Below are 20888 nucleotides of genomic sequence, written 5' to 3' on the forward strand. Positions count from 1 at the left end.
TTACCAGAATAATCTTGAACTTCTTTAGCTTTCACAATTAAAAGGAAATTTACAGTCCCATAAACTTCCATAAAATGTACAAAATATATTACCTGGTGAATGATTACCCCACCCTAAGGTCTCTCTGAGAAACTGTGTATTTGAAAGTTCCCATGACAACTTACAGAACTTTAAGGAATCTGATGACCTCACAATGTAAAATACAAGCAAGATGGCTTCCATTTCACTTAGCAAATTCTGACTTAAACTAAGATATAAAAGATATATGTAGGTGGTAGATACAAAGTCAAAAACCAGTGCCGGCCCCATAAACTCATTCTTAAAGAATAGAGCCCATAAATATTCTAATCATAACTACATTCCTTTTCTCAGGGAGCATGTAGATATTAATATTACTAATTTAATTTCATAATTTTTCTGCTTTTTTATTATTTTAGCCAGGGTTCTTAATAGAGGACTTTGCATTAAAAAGTATTACCTCCCTTACTTAGTTGATGGTAGAGGTTAATCACATCTACAAAATATACACTACTGGGTGGTTTATTTGAAGATAAAAAATAGTGGATATGAGTAGGAAGCATCTTGATACAATTCAAGTTCAAAAGTTATGAGAGTAGGTCAAACTTCAAGATATTTAACAAGTAAAACAAAAGGAATATTGTTGCATTAGGTATGAAATTTTGAGGGAGAGATAAGTCCTAAGACTCTAACAAACACTCATTCATAGAACTTGTCCCTTACATGAGCAGTGGCACCACAGAGCACTGGCAGCAGCTGGTCTGGAGGTTCAAACTGCAAGATAATCCTCAGGGCCATTTCGTGGCAGATCCAGCACTTGAAGGCTATGGCACTGAACTTGCTACAGCAGGTCTCTCAGCTGCTCCCTGCCAGCACCACCATGTTTATTCAGGTCAGGCACAGTAACCCTCCTTTGCTTGCAGCCTGCAAGGCTACATCCAGGAAGGGGGCAGAGCTGCCTAGGGATCCAAGTGGGTGACATCATGCAGCTCTGTTCACTACCCCCTGGAGCTGGTGATACAGCGTTCAGGGTGGGACTGTATCAGATGTACTATTTCATTGAGCTTCATATGGCAGCATATGAGACTCATGCAGGGGCATCATTGGTAACCACAGATTGGAGCTGGGCACCTCTCAGATGATTCAAATGCATTGCCTCTAGAAGTGACAAGGCCCTGGAGCACTCTCAGGCATCCCTCACAGATTTCCCCTCACAGCAGCTATTGAAAGTTGGTCTCCAGTCCCAGGTTTCCACCCTCTTTTTGTTTGAGCCCTTTGCTCAGCTTACTCTGACTAGTCCACAACCTGCTTCTGTGGGCCCTTCCTGGCTAGCAAGCTAGTTGATCACAACCCACTTCAGATCCCCATGAAATTCCTGTAAAAGGTGCTAGAAGACTTTATTGGTGGTGGGGAAGGTGATTGTCACAACCCCTCAGTGTGTGGTGCCTCCTGAACTTCAGGTGGACTCTCTTCCATGGAGCACTCCATGCCTTTCTCCATTGCTGCTGGATTCAGTGATGCTCGGGCATGCCCCTGCATAAACTGGGCTCTACAGAGACTTCTTTTGAAAAGTAGAAAACTGAATTAGTCTCTGCACGTTTCCCCTGCTTCTAAAATGTGATGTAATAATGTAATTAAATATACTTGATGTGATAACTATTCTAGAATAATCATTCATGCAGTTTAATTTTAAACATATGTAATACTATATCAAATAATCTTGTTAGGATAAAGGCCTATTGTTTTAATAGATCAGTAGTAATATTATTTTTAAATTTACATTTTAAGACAGAGAAATATGAACATACAGAGCACCATCTGCTGGTTCTCTTATAAAATGCCCACAATGGCCAGAGCTGGATCAGGATTAATTGGGATCTTAGAATTCAATCCAGAATCCTACTTGATTGAGGGAATCCAGTTTTTGAGCCATCTCCTGCCACATCCTGAGGGGTGCATTAACAGGAAGCTACAGTTCAGGATGGAAATGTGACTCAAGCCCAAGATATGGAACACAAATTCTGATATGGAACTCAAACATCCCAACCTATGTGTTATTTGCTAGAACAAATGATTATCCTGAAAGTATTTTTATTTGTAACTTTTTCATACATTTTGCCTATAGAAATGTAGAAGCAATGAATACTCTCATGGGTTTAATATTGCTGTTCCTTATTACACAGAAAGATTATTTCTGCTCTGATATTTCTTTTTAAATACTATATATGATTTTTATCATATAGCTTTTTATTTTATGCACACAAGGTAAATAGTATCTATGTAATTTCCTTAATTATTTTCATTTAAAAAATCTGTGCATCCAAAAATATTAGCACAAGATGTTTATTGTGGAATCATAGTAAATATTGCAAGTACCTCTTCAATTATTTTTTGTCTGAGAGTGAGAAACAAGCCAATAGATAAAACAGAAAGAGAGATAGACATCTCCCACACACATGTTCACTCCTCAAATGCCTACAATAGCTCAGGTGAGGCTAGGACCAGATGAGAAGTCAATCTAGGTACCTACTTGCGTCATCACTTGCTGCTTCCTAGAGTGCACCTAAGCAGGAAACTGAAATGAGGGGTTAGTGTTGGGATTCAAACTCAGCATTCCACCATGGAATGCAGGCATCTCAATTGTTAGGACAAATGCTCACTTCATAATTTTAAGCTTATTTTAGCTATTCACTCATATAGAAAGTTCTTTTAAAAATGATTTTAGAAGGGCTGATGCTGTGGTATAGTTGGCTTAGCCTCCTCATGTAGTGCCAGCATCCCATAGGTGTTCTGGCTCATGTCCTGGCTGCTCCTCTTCTGATCTAGCTCTCTGCTATGCCTGGGAATGCAACAGAAGATGATCTGAGTGCTTGAACCCTGCACCAGCATGGGAGACCCCAAAGAATCTACTGGTTCCTGGTTTTAAATTAGCCCATCTCTGACCATTGCATCTATTTAGGGAGTGAACCAGCAGATGGAAGACCTTTCTAGCTATCTTTCCCTCATCTTCTGTACTCTGCATCTCAAATAATTAAAATAAATTCTGTAAAAATTATTTTAGAATAATATTTTTTAAATTATTGTAATTGTACATATTTATGGGACATGACAGGATAAGGGAACACCTCAGGTTAGTTAGCATTTCCATCTTCTTAAATATTAAATGGTTTTCTAATAATTGTACATAATTATGAAGTGTAATGTGAAATTTCAACAAATGTACATCACATGAGCTGGTAAAATCAGTCATTAACATTTTCCCATCTTTGTCATTAGTTGATGATTACGGCCTATAAGAACCCCTCTTTTTATTGGCTCAAAAAATATCTAATAGGTTATTGTGAACAATAGCCATCCCACTCTGTTACTTAACACTAGGAACTTATTCCTTCAAAATCTGATTTAGTACCCATTATTCAACCTCCTTTAATCTAACATACACACTTACCATCCTACAATTATCATTATTTTGTGTTCAGATCGACTTGTTTAGCTTCAACACATGTAGGATAAAGTGTAGTATTTATCTTTGTCTGTTTTGCATATTTGAAGTGACATCAAATCCAAATCCATCCATTTTGCTGAAAGTTACAGAATGTCATCCTTTTTATGGCTGATAGTATTCCATTGTGAATATGTACTGCATTTTCTTTATCCACTTATCTGGTAATGTACATTTAAGTTTATTCTATATCTTGCTATTGTGAGGAGCACTACAATAAACATGGGAGTTCAGGTATATTTTTAATAGAATGATCTAATTTCTTTTGAATATATACTCAGCTGGATCTTTTTATGAAAAATAGTAAACATGTAAATGCTAGAGCCATGAGCCATAAACTGATGTTATTTGTCTTGCAGAAATGTTGAGCTTTGCCTGCACATTAAAAAATTGGAATTGCATATTAAATTGCAGATTTAAGAAATGGGGTCTTGGGGCTGATGCTGTGGGGAAATATTGCTATTGTTATGTTTCTTAAAATTCACACTCATATGTAAATTGCCCAAAAATGGAACATCACTCCCCTGGTAACTTTTTAAAAATATGATATCATAATGGTGGTTTATGACATTCCAATTAATTATTACATCACCAGGTCCTATGTCATCACAATTGATTATGAGATAATAATGGTAGTTTAGGACATCAAAATTTTTTACAGAATCACAACAGATTTTGATTTCACAATGTTTTCTATTATATCATAAATGATTATAACACCATAACAAGTTTTATGGCATCACAGTGGAAGCTTATAATATCACAATGGTAGTATATGATATCACAATTATAACATCACAGTGGTATGTTATGCTACAATGGCTTTTATGGCTTCAAAGTTGAATTAATGGCCAGTGCCACAGCTCACTTGGCTAATTCTCTGCCTGCGGCACTGGTACCCCAGGTTCTAGTCCCGGTTGGGGCTCCGGATTCTGTCCCGGTTGCTTCTCTTCCAGTCCAGTTCTCTGCTGTGGCCTGGGAGTGCAGTGGAGGATAGCCCAGATCCTTGGGCCCTGCACCCGCATGGGAGACCAAGAGGAAGCACCTGGCTCCTGGCTTCAGATCTGCACAGTGTGCCGGCCGCAGAGCACCAGCCATAGCAGCCATTGAGAGGGTGAACCAATGGAAAGGAAGACCTTTCTCTCTCTCTCTCTCTCTCTCTCTCTCTCTCTCTCTCATTGTGTAACTCTGCCTGTCAAAAAAATAAAAGTTCAGTTAATAATGACAACATCGTAGCTGCTTTATGAAATCACATTTTTCTATTTATCACAGTATACATCACAATATTAGTATATGTCATCACAGTGGTTTTTATAACATCATAATTGATTATGACATCACAATCATGGTCTATGGAATCATAATGTGACATCACAATGCTAGGTTTAAAATGTCACAGTGGTATTTATGACTTTACAATTAATTATGACATCACAGTGGTTGGTTTGTGACATGAAAATTATTAGTTTATTGCATCATAATATTGATGGCAAAATAATGGCTTTCATTATATCACAATTGATTATCATACAACAATGGCAGTTTAACACTTCACAATTGATTATGACTTCCTAAAGGTAAGTTTGTGACATCACCATGGTTTTTATTAGTTCACAATTGACTATGACATCAAAATGGTATCTTTATAGCATCACAATGATTTATTGACTTTAGAATTGCTTATAATGTTACAATGATAGGTTCATAACATCATGGTGGCTTTTAAGACTGCAATATTGATCGTAATATCAAATGGATTATGAAATCACCATGATTATTTATCATATCCCAGTTGATTTTTGTGACATCACAATTGATTATGACATAACATTGGTACCTTTATTGCAATAACAATTGTATGTTATGCCATCACAATACTGGTTTATGGAATCACAATAGATTTTATGACATTATAATTGGGTTTATCATGAAAATGATGCTTTATGACATCATAATTGATATGACATCACTATAGTTTAAACAGCAATGGTTGCTCATGTTATCACAATTATAGTTTATGACATCACAAACTGGTTATAACTTCATACTAGTATATGTATAACATCACAATGGTATTTACGAGTCAATTGATTAGGACATCACAATGGTAGGTGTATTATATCCTAGCTGATTAGGAAATTACAAGGATTTTTATGATATCCTAATTGATTATGACATTACAATTATAGCTTTATGTCATTTACATCATGGTTTTTCATATCATAATAGGTATTGACTTCAAAATTGTTTTAATTACATCACAGTTGATTATACCATCATATTGGCAGTTTTATGACATTTCAATTGTGGCTTATGATATCAAAATATTGTTTCATGACTTTATAAATTATGATGACCTCACAGTGAAAAGTCATGTCCACACAGTGTTCATTTATGACATCTCAATTGATTGTTACCTCACAATGGCAGTTTCATGACATCACAATGATATTCATGGTTTTACTATTTCATCATGACTACACAATGTTTGATCTATGATATCACAATTACACATTCATGGTAGCATATTAGTATATGATATCAAAATAGTTTTCATAATATCCGATTTTATTATAACATCAATATTGTGTTTTATGACATCACAATTGATACTGCCATCAAAATGCTGGTTTATGACATAGTAATTGAATAAGACATCATATTATAAGTTTATGACATCACAATGGTTTTCATGATTTTACAATTAAATATGACATTATAATGGTTACTTTATGAGATCACAATTAATTATAATGTCATAATGGTAAGGTTATGATGTCTCAACTATTTCAATGACTTCACAATTGATTATGACACCAAAATGGTAATTTTATAAAATCACATTGGTCGTTATGACATAATTATGGTTGTTTATGCATTGCAATTGATTATAATGTTACAATGGTAGTTTTGTAATACCACAATGGTTAGTTTCTGTTATTATTATTTTGTTTTACTGTAGTACAATACTTTATGCCACCCCAATACTGATTTATAACATCATAATTGTTTTATAGCATCACTACTGATTATAGTATCACAAAGGTGGATTAGGATATCTCAAAGATTATGACAACATTGGATTTCTGGCATCACATTGGCTTTTTTGACTTGACATAATAGAGATTGGTTTATTTGTGTGTGTCTTTTATTTTTTTAAAGTTTTTATTTAATGAATACAACTTTCATAGGTACAGCTTTAGGAATATATTGGTTCTTCCCCCCATACCTACCTTCCCTCCCCCACTCCCATCCCACCTCCTACTTCCTCTCACATCCCATTCTTTTTTAAGCTTCATTTTAATTAACTTTATATACAGAAGACCAACTTTATACTAAGTAAAGCTCTCAACAGTTTACACACATACCTACATGCAATGTAAAAAAAAAAAAACAGCTGAGAACAAGTTTTGCAGTTCTCATAGTACAACTCATTAAGGACAGAGGTCATACATGGGGAGTAAATACACTGTGACTTTTGTTAATTTAACAATTACCACTCTTATTTATGACCTCAGTGATCACTCAAGGCTCTTGCCATGAGCTGTCAAGGCTATGGAAGCCTTTTTTGACCACAAACTCTGTCAATATTTAGACAAGGCCATAAGCAAAGTGGAAGTTCTCCCTTCACTTCAGAGAAAAGCACATCTTTCTTTTATCACCCTTTCTTTCCACTGGGGTATCATTCACTGAAATCCTTGATGTAGAATATTTTTGCCACAGTGTCTTGGCTTTTATCAGAATTATCAGATAAATCTACAATGTCTCTGAAAATGTGTGTCCATGACGATTGCCAGCAAAAACTGTAGTCTTTGGATGGAGTTGATGATCTCATAAAGAAAAGCCCAACCATGATGACCACACATTCACAGTGCTAGAACTGGCTTACAATATCAAGCTAAAGAGATATATAGGTATAAGTTATGAACTCAAATGCAAAAGCAAATAAACAGGCTGTTATGAAATAAAATATATTATGATTGCAATGAAAAAATGAATAGTTTTAGTAGCAATGATAGAATGCAAAGAAGATTTAAAAAACTGTTGAAAACTAGACTATTGGGGCTGGCATTGTGACATAGTGGGTAAAGTCACTGTCTTCAGGGCTGGCATCCCAAATGGGTACCTGTTCAAGTCCTGGCTGCTCCTCTTCTGATCTAGATTTCCCTATTGGGAAAGCACTAGATGATGGACCAATTCTTTGGCCCCTGCACCCATGTGCGAGACATGGAAGTCTACTAGGCTGTGGGTTCAATCTGGCTTGGCCATGGCCATTGTCAGAATTTGAGGAGTGAACCAGGATGGAAGATCTTAAGATCTTTCTCTTTCCTCTCTCTCTCTCTCTCTCTCTCACACACACACACACACACACACACACACACTCTTACTTTCACTGTCTCCCTCTCACCCTGTAACTCTGCCTTTCAAATAAATAAAATATTTTAACAATATACTATTATAATTAAGGTAGAAAGAAAAATAAATGAGTGCTTCAGGAAATGTTAATCAAAGAAAACACCACCTGCCAGAATAAAAACACCAGTAAAATATCAGTATTTAGGGCTAACCTACTGATATTTCAAAAAAAATCAAAGGTAATGGTATGGTTCCATAAACAATCACACTTACCATAAAATCTGTTACCGTGAAGTGGGTAAAGATCAAATGCTCCTAAAATGGCTCTGAAAAATTCTGTACATGAAGGTTCCCAGAACAACTTATACAATTTTGTGGTAGTTGATAACCTCATAATGAAAACACCAAGAAAGATGGCTTAAGGTTCACAGTGATAGGATTTGCTGAGCATAGATCACTAAATATATATATATATATATATATATATATATATGATAGTTACAAGGACCAAGATAAAAAATTAAGTAAAGATAGAGATGCTATGAAACCAAATATATTATAAGAAAAATAATTTTAGAGAAACAATAGTACAACAACAAGTAGATATAAATACTTTGGCTGGAAACTATATGACTACAATTACCCTAAAAAGGAAAATGGATGAAAAAAATAAAAAATGGAAATCAAAGCTCAAGTAAGTTAGCAGTAAAAATTCAAAGAAGCCAGTGTCTGCACCTATTATAATGCAACTATCATACACTGATAGTAAATATAGAGTCCCATAAAATTCAAATAAGTTAGAAATATGTTGCATGTGACCCAACATTATGGTACAGCAGATAAAGTTTCCATCTGTGAATCAAGCATTCCAGATTGGTGCTCGTTCCTATCCTTGGTGCTTCACTTCTCATCCAGCTCCCTGTTAATGGCATGAGAAAAGCAGTGGAAGATAGATAAGTGATTGGGCCACTGCCACTCATGTGGAAGATGGGAAGAAACTCCTGGTTGCAGCCTGGACCAAACAGCCATTGCAGCAATCTGTAGAGTAAGCCAGCAGATGGCAGATCTCTGACTCTCCTCTCTGCAACTCTCAAGAAAAAAAAATTTAAAAAGGAAAATAATAAAAGATGGCTTTAAAATTCATGACATGGGTGATGTGAATGATTATGAATGCCAAGATCTTTCAAAATATTTGTAAATGATGGGTTCTTAATACAACTTAAATAATTTTGTTGGAATTCATGACCTCATAATCAAAATTTAATTTGTTCACAGGTTCACAATGGAAGGATAAACTTAGATTAGGATATTATAGGCCAGTGCCACAGCTCAACAGGCTAATCCTCTGCGGCACCGGCACCCTGGGTTCTAGTCCTGGTCGGGGCACTGGATTCTGTCCCAGTTGCTCCTCTTCCAGTCTAGCTCTCTGCTGTGGCCCCGGAGTGCAGTGGAGGATGGCCCAAGTGCTTGGGCCATGCACCCACATGGGAGACCAGGAGAAGCACCTGAATCCTGGCTTCAGATCAGCGCTGTGCACCAGCTGCAGCACGTTGGCCACAGCGGCCATTGGGGGGTGAACCAACGGAAAAGGAAGACCTTTCTTTCTGTCTCTCTCTCACTATCCACTCTACCTCTCAAAAAAAAGAGGATATTATAAACACACACAGGTAATGGTAATAGGAAATATGAAGCATAAAAATATTGGATGTTTTCTGAAATAAAATAAGCTGTGATTAAGAGAGGAGAAATGAGTAATCCAGTGGGATAAATAATAGATTGATAAAAGACATATGGAAAATTGCTGATAACAGACTATTACAACACATGAAAAAAGGAAAATAAAGGCTCAAGAAAAACAAAATCAAAGACAATAGCACTTACCAGAATAGTCTTCAACATCTTTATCTTTCACAACTAAAGGAAAATTTAAGCCCCATAAACATCCATAAAATGTACAAAATATATTACTTGGAAGTGGTGAATGATTACCCCATCCTAAGTCTCTCTGAGAAACTGTGTACATGAAAGTTTCCAGGACAGCTTACAGAACTTCTGGCCTCCATTCCACCAGGCAAATACTGACTTAAACTTGGATATTAAAGGTATGTACAGGTGGTAAGTAGAAATTCAAAGAACAAAAAGTTCAAATGTGCTGCAAATATTATGGAATGAAAAACATTTGCTGTCATTACTATGAGAAGAAATGAGTACTTTGTTAGAAACAATACAAATGCCAAGAGATAAGAGAAGTTGCCAAAAAGTAGCCCATAAAAATGACATTAAATCTGTATTGGTAATTGTTATATATTCAAAGACAGCACAAAACATAAAGTTTGCAGATAAAAATATGGTAATTATCATTAGAAAGAATGGTTAATTTTGTAGGAGCATCTGATTTAAAATGAAATAGCAGGATTATATATTTCCTGTCCTTTCAGAATTTCATTTTTCTAGTAACTAATTTACATTTTACTTAGTATTAAATGTTACAAAATATCAATCCACAATGCATTAGGGAAAATACTGGTCCTTTCCTACAGGTGGCTTGAACAGCAATGTTCTAGCAACAGTCTAGAATGCATTATTAAAAACTTACTTACATTATACAGAGTAAAAATATTTAATTAATTGAATAGTAAACTCATTCTAAAATATTAATTTATTTATTTGAAAGACAGAGTACAGAGAGGCACAGAGAGGCACAGAGAGCAAGAGAGAGAGAGAGAGAGAGGTCTTTCACCTGCAGATTCACTCTGCAGATGGCCAAAATGGCCAGAGCTGTGCCAATCCAAAGCCAGGAGCCAGGAGCTTCTTCCAGACCTCCCACACAGGCACAGGATCCCAAGCACTTGGACCATCTTCTACTGTTTTGCCAGGCCATACCAGAGAGCTTAACCAGAAGTGGCACAGATGTGACTCAAACTGGCACCCATATGGGATGCCAGCCCTGAAGACAGTGGCTTTACCCACTATGCCACAGTGCCAGCCCCATAAACTCATTCTTAAGAGTCCATAAGCTTTCTAATTATGCCCACATTCCATTTCACAGAGAGCATGCAGATATGCATATTACTAATTTAAATTTATATTTTCTTGTCAGTATTTATTTATTATATCAGTCTGGGTTCTTAGTAGAGGAATTAGCATTAACAAACATAATCTTCCTTACTTATTCAATGACATGTTATTCACATCTACAAAATATATACATAGCAATATCAATAATACTGTTTTGCCAAATTCATCACAACAGTGCAACTAAGTTGACTAAGTTGAGTTGTTGATTACAATAGTTTCTTTATCAATATTGAATGCATACTATGTCCTTAAACCAGATGTAAACTTGAAATAAATAAATGTCATTCTTCTACGTCAAATAATACAACTATACTTAGACCAAATTGCTGGTCATTCTTTATCTCATGGGGAAAACTTCACTTCCAGTTAGGGTACAAAACACATCATTCCACTCAATTATTGTCATCACGTGTGTTACACCAAATAAACAAGTACTAAACAATACATTGCAAACCTCATTAAATTTTATTTAAGTATGTGAGAGGTAAGCTGCATTGTTGTGGGTACACGGATTAAAACATAGTGAGACCTCTGAAGTAAATTAGGAGTCTTTATTAGCCAGCTGGCGATTGCCCTCTCACAGAGCAAGTCTGGAGAAGGTAGCCCAGAGTTTTAGTGGTGGTGGTGGGGGGGGTTGTTAAAGGCAGAAACTACATTTTAGTGGTCTTGACCATTATCAAGCAAGCAAGCAAGCAGAAATACAGAAGCCAGAAATATGCTGGTTACAGTTGGAAGAGCAGACTGATATCTATAACTTGTTTCTTTCAGAGGAACAGTCCCTGCTCTGAAACAACCAACCAAGATAACCTATAATCACTTGGGCAGGCTATGTCCCATGAGAAAACCTTAAACTTAAAGACATGCTGTCACATTCCCCACTGGTTTTACTCAGGAGTCAAACTATTGACTTGCCTTGCTGACCCAACACCTGGCATGGCCCTTCTCTTTCCTCCTGACTTAGCTGTTGGTAGTGAGTTCAGAGCATTAATAATTCGACTGCATTTAACCTGCTGGTAATATACTTTGAGAGATAATTTAGGAAGCACGGTCCTATAAAAAGTCCTATAAGAATGATGGTCAGGACTCCAACAATTGCTGAGATAAGTGTTGTTAGCCAAGGTGACCATGAGAAGAAGTTTTGATACCAATTATCTCCACTTTCTCTTTGTTTTTCTCTTTCTCTCAATTGTTTTTAAACCAGTGCTACACTGTTCCTAATCACACACCTGAGTGGTTAGCATAGAAACAGCAAGTTTCTCCCAAGGCCATGCATAACCCTCCTTGTTCTAGAAATAGAAGATATAAGCCCCTTTGATTTTGTAGGGCTACCTCAAGCAAAGAGTCTAGTGAAGATTCAAGATGAGTTATAGATTTCTCTAACTCTGCTAGGCTACCACCCACCTGTCTGCTTAGGATCTTGAAATTTTGTTGAGTGGTGACCAGGGGCAATGTTCCAACTACAGTGGAGTCTGCAATCCCTAATCCAACCAGCAAAGGGACCAGTACTGGGGCTCTCTTCTCTCTGCAGAGGGATCCCAGATGTTCCCTTCCACTTTCCCCAAAATAATAGCACACCTGAGGTATTACATGTACTAGTACACACAGTTCTGTCTAATTGGACTTATTGAGTCCCACATTTGAAAGGAAAGGAGTTGCCAGCACCATGGCTCAATAGGCTAATCCTCCACCTTGTAGCGCTGGCACACTGGGTTCTAGGTCTGGTCGGGGCTCCGGATTCTGTCCCGGTTGCCCCTCTTCCAGGCCAGCTCTCTGCTGTGGCCAGGGAATGCAGTGGAGGATGGCCCAAGTGCTTGGGCCCTGCACCCCATGGGAGACCAGGAGAAGCACCTGGCTCCTGCCTTCGGATTAGCACAGTGCGCCAGCCGCAGCGTGCCGGCTGCAGCAACCATTGGAGGGTGAACCAATGGCAAAGGAAGACCTTTCTCTCTGTCTGTCTCTTTCTTCACTGTCTACTCTGCCTGTCCAAAAACAAAACAAAACAAACAAACAAAAAAAACAAACAAACCACAATGTGGTTTCACTTCACCCCAGTTAGAAGCACACACACACACACAAACAATAAATGTTAGTGAGAATGTGAGGAGAAAAGTTCCCTAATACACATTTGGTGGCAATATAATTTATACAACCATCACTAGAGACAGTGTAGAGATTCCTCTACAATCTGAGAAAGATCTACAATATGACCTAGCCATCCCACTCCTTGGAATATATGCAAAGGAAGTGAAATCAGCATAATTGAGTTATCTTTGTCCCCATATTTACTGCAGCTCAGTTCACAATAACCAAGATTTGGAATCAACCCAGATGCCAATCAACTGATAACTGAATAAAGAAATAATGTCTTTTGCCATAAAATGGATGCACCTGGAAACCGTTATGATCAGTGGAATAAGCCAGCCTCAAAAAATACAAACATCCTGATTTCCATGATATGTGGTTACTAATATACAGCGTCCAAAAATGTTATGTATAGGAGTGAAATTGACATTTCAGATTATTGTTTATAGCTCTTTCTATACTCTTCAGGAACAGTAAGTTTCCTTCTATTATTTGTTGAATCCTTTACTTTGTGGAGGGTTAAGCTTGTGATTATAACATAAACTGAAAGTATGTCCTTGTAAAAATTAAACTAATAATGAAGGAGGGAGGAAGCTATGAGCCTGGGCAGGAGAGAGGTTAGGGTAGATCACTATGCTCCAAAATCTGAATATATGAAATGCACAAAATTTATTCCCCTTATATAAATAAAATGTAAAAATCAGTAAATAAATCAAAAGGAAATAAAGATAACAATTCAATTTCAAAATCATAAAAGGGAATAAAATATTTAGAAATAAACTTAACCAAGGGAATAAAATATCTAAATGTTGAAAACTATGTTACACAAATAAATGTAAATATATCCTGTGTTCATGGATTATAAAATATATAATATAAGAAATCAATATGATCCTAGTGATCCTTAGATTCAAATCATTCTTTATAGTATCCTAATAGTTATTTTTAGAAAAAAATTAAAAAAACTATACAGAAAATTCATATGGAATGTCAAAGGATCTAAATAGCCCAAATATCTTGAAGAGTTTCCCCTATGCTCTCGATTAATTTGATGGTGTCATGGCATAGATTTAGATTTTTAATTCATGTTGAGTGGATTTTTGGTCTTGTTTCATACTTCAACAAGTGATTTAATTCCATATTTCTTGTTTGATACTGCCCTAATTCAAATTAATTGAATACATACTTAAAGAAATACTTCATTTTTGTTACATGAAACAATTTAAAAGATGTATTAATCATCAATTTAAGATAAAGTATTGCCTCCTAATTACTCCACTTAGAATGACAAAATGCCAATATACTGATTTCCAGATTATGTTTGTCTTAATAAACTCCTTCCAAAGATCATATTATTAGTTGCAATACTAATTTAACACCCCTTAACCTTATACACCAAGAAAGATGATGTTTTGAGTTTATTTTTATTGACAATAATTATATATACCTATTGGCTACAGTGTGAGATTTTAATTGATGCATGCAATGTGTACAGAAGAAAGCATGGTAAACAACATTTTCCCTTCTCTGAAATTACACTTCATGATCACAGCCTTTGAGCGCCTTTCCTCTTTGCTTATAAAATATAGAATAGATTATATGGTCTATAGTCACACAACCATGCTATGTAACACTAGGAACTCACCCCTACCATCCAACTCATCTATCATCTAACTTCTCCAAAAAGAGAGGAGCCCTCCAAGTAGTTTTTAAAAATTATGTAATTAATTAGTTTTAAGGAAAAAGAGACACATAGAGAAACAGAGAGGGAGAGAGAACACTCTCACCCACTGGTTCACTTCACAAATGCCTACAACAACTATGGTTGTGACAGACCTCAAAAATGATTTAGGAATAACATCAAAAGCACAGGTGACAAAAGAAAAATAAATAAGTAGGACTGCAAAAAAACATAAAAAAATTTATGTGTACTAAAGGGAAAGCTGAAAAGTGAAAGCAAGGAATAGGAGAAAATATTGGTAAACCATAGTATGATTAAAGGAATAATACAAAGAACTTACACAACTCAAAGGGAAATACTGTAATAAAAAATGGACAAAGGATCTGATCAGTTTTTCCACAAGCAGCCAACAGGTATTTGAAAAGCGGCTCTCAGCACTGCCAATCAAGAGCACAATGGTTATGATCTCACATATGTAAAAATGGCTATTATCAAAAAGTAGAAACTATAAGTACTGAACCAGAATTGGAGAAAGGGAACAGATAAATTTTTGGGGGGAATGTAACCTGATATACTTACTATGAAATACACTACAGAGTTGCCTCAAACAAAATTAAAAATGGAACTAATAAATGATAAAGCAGTCGCATAATTGGATTCCCACACAGAGGGAAGAGTCATGCCAGTAACAGAGGGCCCACAGACCCCAGAGCCGACCTCTGGGAAGCCCGCATCCCACCAGCCTGGCCCCACACACTCACCATGTCCCGGGTCTAAGGGGGTGGTGTCCTGTGATGGAAGAGGGGCAGAGAACAGACAGAGCAGCGGAAGCCGGCTACCCGCAGTGTTCCGAGTGCTGGAGCCCCCTCCTGGGCCCTCTCTCCTCAGTGGAACGAGAGAACTACTATGGCGTCAACATCCCTCGTGATTTGATTGCACAGCTTGCATACCAGGGGCAGCATCATGTCATAAAAGACGCAGCCAATCAACATCCTCCATAGCGCTGACGTATAACTTCAGGTCTTTCTGGATGGGAAAACAAGAGGGAGTTTGGATTCATTTCTGACACTAGGACCTCCTGGGCTCCACCTCCCTGCGGTGGGCGCGGGGGAATTCTCTCTTCTCTTCTCTGGTCCTGCCAGCCGCTGGGTCCCTCCTGCATCTTCCTGAGTGGCTTCTGCTTGGGGGTTGAACGTAATTCAGGTCAGCTACAATTTAATGGCTGTTTATTGACTTAAGAGCCTTTGTTTTTTTTATCATATATGTGACACTTTTCGTCTAATGAATCTTCTATGCTATTTTTAATATTGATTTAAAGAATGTTTACGTATATAACGTAATTTAATCCTTTTTTCCAATTTTACTTGCACATTTATTTCTAGTTTGCCTGTTGTCCTTTAATATTATTTTCTATTTGCTTCTTCCTGTACTTAGTAGAAACACACACACACACACATACACACACAATCTTTCCAGTAATCTCATTTATCAATTGTATTTGTTTTCAGTTTTTCCTGGGACTCATATCTCTGTATATAAACCTCATCCAATATATTCACATTTTACAACTTATAAATTGATCTTTACACCATATAATTTCTTTTTGCTGTTTTATTTCCCTTACTGCCCTTGAAGTAGAAAGCTCGAGAGAGTGCAGGGATCATGGTCTAAGTTTACTCCCAGGGAGAAAAAGCTTCAACGATGCTGTATTACTTGTGTTGTTGGCTGTAGGTTCATTTCGCTCTTGATCGGAGTAGCGAAGTCACTGGCTTTTTTTTGTTCTGCAGGCAGTTTTCTTTTTTACTAGATGCTGAACTTTATTTAAAGCCTTCCAACATGTAATCTAAATGACCATGTAATTTTCTTCTTGTGTTTTTTACCTACTTGGATGACTTATCTGAGAATCTTTACCACTCTTGTGTGTTTTATTAAGTCCTGCTTGCTATTGATATATTTTTATGTTATTTCATTTATTATATTAGTACTTTGCTGCAGATATCTGTAGCTATGTTTATGAAAGGGATGCTTTTAATAAAACTTAATGTTTATTTCAAGTCCTGGTCTGCTTGCATCATCCTCACTGCAATGCAGGTGTTCCAAAAGAAACCAAGAAAAAAGCTCTACTTAGTTGCACTTTGGGTGAAATGTAGATTTGTTTTTCCTTCTCTAAAATTTTAGAGTATTCTGCAATTCTGGATCTGAAATTTTGATTCTGTGACTTTTTTCTTGATTGGTTGTTTGGAATTTTCAAAATATGATTTAACTTACCTGATTTATATAGTTTTCCTACTTTATGTTATATTTGTTTTTTTGCAAATTTGATTTTCAATATAGGGAAGATTTTGATTCCTGTAGTGAAATGTTACTTCTAAGAATTTCATACCTTTCTCCTAGCGCCTTGGTCATAATTATAACCTACAAAGGAATGATTCTGTTTTAATTCCTAAACTGGTTATTTGTGTTACTTTCCCCATTGGTTCCTTAATTGTTTTTCCTAATGGTTTATTAACTTTGTTAATATTTTTCTTAAAAAAAGTCATTGTGTCCTTGTTTATTTGTGATACATTTTATAGCACTTCATAGATGTCTGCTGTTTTCTTTTTTCTTGCTTTTCTTCAATACTTTTTGATTTTTTCTTTACAATTCTTAACAAGGAAGCTGTAATGATGATTTTGAGTGTTTTATTCTATTGTAATCATTTGACTATAAATTATCTCTGAGCACTCATTTACTGCATCCTCAGTGTTCCTTCAGGTGTTTCTAACACCTGTGTGTGCAAGCCGTGTCTGTCTCCCAGTATCCCTAATTCCATGTACCTGCAGCCATCACAGGTTACATGTGTCTCCAAGTCTGAAACCCATATGTACTGATTGGTAGATTAGTGCTTCAGTCATTAGAGGCCCATTCCTTACACTTGTGTGCCCAGTTAATCACAGCCCATCAACTACCCTTTCCAAGTCTGCAAAAGGACTATGGCCCCTTAAAATATATCACATCTTAATTTCTTTTAGAGAAGCAGATACAATTTCCCAGACAGCCCAAGTTAGACATTTCCACAGAAACTACTGACAACATTGAAGTGTCAGCTTCCATATCAACCTTTCATATCAAATAGAACTGCTCTGATTGTCAGGTGTTTTTTCTTACAGGGCTGCCTGTTAATTGCCAATTTGCGTCGATGCTAATGAGAGTCATATATCTTATTTTTCTATTAATCTCATGACATTCTGGAGTGGCATGAATGGCAAAATTCTGTCCTCATTTGAAGAAGGTGGCAAAAATTATATCTTTGTGTAAAAATAGTTCAAGTTTTTGAAGCGCTCTGGATAAAAAATAAAATAATGTCCCAGTGCTTTGGCCAGAATAGTTGAAAGTCCTCAGTAATGGATAATACATGATCTTAAAACAGAATAATGGAGAGTAAATTTCAATAAGGAAGCTGGGAAAAGATCATTTAAGCTGAAGAAGTGAACAACAAATTTAGATATTTTAATGAAGGGAAGAAAAATGCAGGTGTATAATCAAAGGATAAAGGAGGACTGAGCTGGAAGATGAAGAAAAAAATGAAACATGGTTACTGTAGTTAATAACAATGTATTGGCCAGCACCGCTGCTCACCAGGCTAATCCTCGGCCTGCAGTGCCGGCATCCTGGGTTCTAGTCCTGGGTGGGGCACCAGTTCTGTCCCGGTTGCTCCTCTTCCAGTCCAGCTCTCTGCTGTGGCCCGGGAGTGCAGTGGAGGATGGCCCAAGTCCCTGGGCCCTGCACCCGCATGGGAGACCAGGAGGAAGCACCTGGCTCGTGGCTTCAGAACGGTGCAGTGCCGGCTATAGCAGCCAATTGGGGGGGTGAACCAATGGAAGGAAGACGTTTCTTTCTTTCTTTCTTTCTTTCTTTCTTTCTTTCTTTCTTTCTCTCTCTCTCTCTCTCTCTCTCTCTCTCTCTCTCTCTAAATCTGCCTGTCAAAAAAAAAAAAAAAGAAAAAAAGAAAAAAGATTATTTTAGTTCAAAAACACTTGAATCCATATACAGATTTTTGTAATACACATTTCAATGAGTTTTTAAAGATCCCTCATATTAGGACGGCACCACAGCTCCATAGGCTAATCCTCTGCCTTGCAGTGCCGGCACACCGGGTTCTAGTCCCAGTCAGGGCTCCGTATTCTGTCCCAGTTGCCCCTCTTCCAGGCCAGCTCTCTACTGTGGCCAGGGAGTGCAGTGGAGGATGGCCCAAGTGCTTGGGCCCTGCACCCCATGGGAGACCAGGAGAAAGCACCTGGCTCCTGCCATCGGATCAGTGCGGTGCGCTGGCTGCAGCGCGGCGGCCATTGGAGGGTGAACCAATGGCAAAGGAAGACCTTTCTCTCTGTCTCTCTCTCTCACTTTCCACTCTGCCTGTCAAAAAAAAATCCCTCATATTCATTAATTTCAAATTATCTTGCACCAAAATAAACTTACCTTTGAATTCCATTCACCTCAGACTTTTCAAAATATCTATTGTGAATAATAAATGGATATATAATGTATATATTTTAATTTTTATTTTAATTGAACTCTATTTTTATGTTTTCAAATAAATAAATAAGAAACATAAAATGAGACTGTTGGTGGATTTTAAGCATGGAGATCTTTTTCTGTTTGTGATGGTTTTAAGAGATCACTTATCAGCTGGCACCGCAGCTCAATAGGCTAATCCTCCACCTGCGGCACTGGCACTCCAGATTCTAGTCCCGGTCAGGGTGCTGCATTCTGTCCCAGTTGTTCCTCTTCCAGTTCAGCTCTCTGCTGTGGCCCAGGAGTGCAGTGGAGGATGGCCCAAGTCCTTGGGCCCTGCACCCACATGGGAGACCAGGAGAAGCACCTGGCTCCTGGCTTCAGATCGGCACAGTGCGCCGGCCACACCACGCCGGCCATAGTGGCCACTGAGGGGTGAACCAATGGAAAAAAGGAAGAAAAAGAAAAAAAAAGAGATCACTTATCTTTTTGACAATGGACTTCAGGATCCAGTTTGGAGACTAATCTTTTTGGGTGCACCAACAACGACCTATCTGTTTTTTTCTGGTGGAGATTTGAATTTTGACCTCCAACTTTTTCCTACTTATTTGTTGATTGATTGTTGCCATAAAAAACACTGGAAGGAACATCATGTGAAGACGTCTGTGTCTGTTCCTGGCAGACCAACTCTTGTAGCAGTGCAATGTGTGATGCACATATTGCATATACACATTATCTTCGAGTCAAACATGTTCAATTTGAACCCATAAAGACTTGTATTCCTGTTTCAAGGATATTCAAGAGATTGACTGAAATAGTCAAAGGCAACCCAAGAGAATTCAGACAAAAAGTAGAGAATGAGGTGGGCTTTGGGAGAGCTGGCCTTTGTCTCCAACACATCATGAACTGTTAATGGGAATGAGCAAGACTAAATGACTGAAAGCTCAAAGAGAGAATCCAGTCAGTTTCCCTGCATTGTCCCCTGGATGTTTCTGACACAGGAAAAATTGAAGTAATCATTGCTTATTAAAGGGAATGGAAATGCTTTGCTGAACAAAAATATTATAAAATCCGGTAACTATTGTACACATAGAATGTTGACATATTGGAAAAAGGCAATATTATATTTTCTATTTTTAAAGATTATTTCTTTGAAAGTCAAAGCAGAGAGGCAGAGGCAGAGAGAGAGAAAGAGAGGGAGAGAAATGGGAAGAGAGAGAGAGAGAGACAGAGACAGAGAGACAGAGACAAATACAGAGAGACAGAAAGACAAGAGAGAGGTTTTCCATCTGCTGGTTCATTCCCCATATGTACGCAACAACCAGAGCTGGGCTGATATGAAGCCAGGAGCCAGGAGCTTCTTCTGGGTATCCTATGCAGGCGCCCCAACCCAAGGATTTGGGTAATCTCTGACTGATTTCCTAGGCCTTAGCAGAGAGCTGGATCAGAAGTAGAGTAGTCAGAACCTGAACCAGCACCCACATAGGATGCTGGCACTTCAGGCAGCAACATTACCTGCAATGCAACAACACCAATCCTACACGATGGGATCTGGGATGATATGATAAGTCTTTTAAATTTCATAGAAAATATATATTATGGAAAAGCCATGCATGGATGTAAATATATTTCACTTCAAAATCTTATTTTTAATTGAATTCTTGCAAAAGCTTCTTG

The 20888-nt window shown here is 37.4% G+C and overlaps 1 long non-coding RNA gene across 1 annotated transcript in view; it reads right to left on the reverse strand.

Annotated features, from left to right (window-relative positions):
- The window catches only part of LOC127488437 (uncharacterized), a 93673-nt gene continuing 72785 nt past the window's right edge, over positions 1–20888 (reverse strand). Inside the window, exons 7-8 of the long non-coding RNA XR_011386411.1 lie at positions 15479–15743; positions 1–4712 (exon numbers count right to left, since the gene is read on the reverse strand). This is a non-coding gene — a long non-coding RNA (uncharacterized lncRNA). The remainder of the gene's footprint in view (positions 4713–15478; positions 15744–20888) is intronic.

The sequence above is a fragment of the Oryctolagus cuniculus genome, chromosome 2 (genome assembly GCF_964237555.1).
Source record: "Oryctolagus cuniculus chromosome 2, mOryCun1.1, whole genome shotgun sequence".
NCBI lineage: Eukaryota > Metazoa > Chordata > Mammalia > Lagomorpha > Leporidae > Oryctolagus > Oryctolagus cuniculus.